Source organism: Hipposideros armiger, unplaced genomic scaffold (genome assembly GCF_001890085.2).
Source record: "Hipposideros armiger isolate ML-2016 unplaced genomic scaffold, ASM189008v1 scaffold_196, whole genome shotgun sequence".
NCBI classification, from domain to species: domain Eukaryota; kingdom Metazoa; phylum Chordata; class Mammalia; order Chiroptera; family Hipposideridae; genus Hipposideros; species Hipposideros armiger.
In genome coordinates this window covers 2,176,227-2,178,075 of record NW_017731546.1, presented here as the reverse complement: position 1 = coordinate 2,178,075, position 1,849 = coordinate 2,176,227, and positions in this window count along the sequence as shown.

The following is a 1,849-nucleotide window of genomic DNA, read 5'->3' as shown; positions in this document are numbered from 1 at the left end:
AAGGCAGGGGAATAAAATGCATCACGCAATTTGTGCCTTCAGGTAAAATCCATCCCCTGTTCCGACTGCCATGGTTCAGGCCTGTTTTCTGCCACCCCTTCCTTTTTATGCTCAGGAGAGAAGGCTGGTGAAGCAGACACTTGGGGCAGCTGCAGGCTGACAGGAACTCCTGGCAGTGAAGTTGTCTTTAGGTTCCTGTGTGTTAGAAGAATTCTATTTCCAAGGGTTTTTAATGGAATAGTGCACTATATTGGAATACTTGTATTATTCACTAGTCCTGCTTAGCTACACACAAAACAGTTTATTCTAGATTCAAGACAATGTCTCTAGGTCTTAGAAGTTTCATAGACATGTGTATTCCTTTGTATAATCTGGTAAAAAGGAATGATGTGGGAATTTCTCCTTGGAAGAGAAAACAGCCTCAAGCATCTGAGACCTTCCTGCCACAAATTTACCCTCTCCTGAGGAGCTCCTTTCCAAGTACATGAATATGGAAAGAGGATCTTGTCTTTCATGCCTGAATACCTGGGGCAGGTACTGCTGAAAATCCCTGAAAAGAGATTTAATTAATACAGGAATGTGCCTGAAAGAACTCATATAGGGACAAATCAAATGACTCTTAAACTTTATAAAGTCCTGCAAACAACACTTTTTTGCCCACAGATCTTGAAAAATACAAGGTTTTGATTTTCAATGCTCACATTTAAAGTGCATGAGTGAAAATTATATTCCAGCAAGGTCAGTGAAATTAACACTACCCCACCTCTCGGTTGTGGGTCTCATCAATCATTTATTGCATCCAGTCACTCTTGAGGTCAAGGCACTGGGACAGGTCCCTGCAGGGTGAATGCCTTCACCCTTTCCACTATGAAATGAACCGTTACTTTCCATGAGGTACTGGTTTGCATAAACAGAATAATGCCCATTGTTCCTTCTATGAAACTTAGAGTAGCCGAGGAGCAAGATACAAACATGACAAATTTAAGACCTTTTCAGAGATTACAAGGCCAAATGTAATTAGCTGCTAAAATAAAATAGAATGACAGGTCTAAAAAAGTCCTGAAAGCTTTTAACAAAGCACTTAGCCCTGGGCCAAGGACTTCACTTGTCTCACTCACAGCCTCTGAGGCACTATCCCCATTTGGAGAAACTAAGTTTAGAGAGGTAAAGTAATTTGTTTAAATTTATGCATCTAGTAAATAAGGAGTCTGGGACTAGAATCCAGACCCGTGTCCTCCAATGACCTGAATGTAGTGGGTTTTTTGGGGGAGAAGTGACAGACTTGAGCACAGGTTTGGAGGAAAGAACATTTGGCCATGGGAAGAAAAGGGGCCTTCTGAGTCTCGTCTGAAGGGAACAAATAGCTGGAAAGTGGGAGCCTGAGGCTTGCCTGCCTGCCTAGGAAACGCCCTCCATCCCAGGGGTGATCACTTTTTCCTCCTTTTATTTTTTTTAATTATTATTATTATTATTTTATTAGTTTCAGGTGTACAAAACAATGTAATAGTTAGACATGTATACCCCTCACAAAATGATAATCCCCCTCCCCCAATCTACTACCCCTCTGACATCGTATAGAGCTGTTACAATTCCATTGACTCTATTCCCTATGCTGCACTCCATATCCTGTGAGGATGGGACAGAGAGCTAAACAGCTGTCTCTACTATACACACTTTCCATGTTTACATTTGCTCTGTTTCACTGGTGGTCTAATTGTGTGAGTTAATTTTGGGGATAGAAAAACCTGCATTCTATAATTCAAATGAAAAGCCCTCAGTTTCTCCCCATAGAATGGCATCTGGATATTAGCATTTCTAATTGTGCCTGGGAGCCAAGAAGCAGATAAAC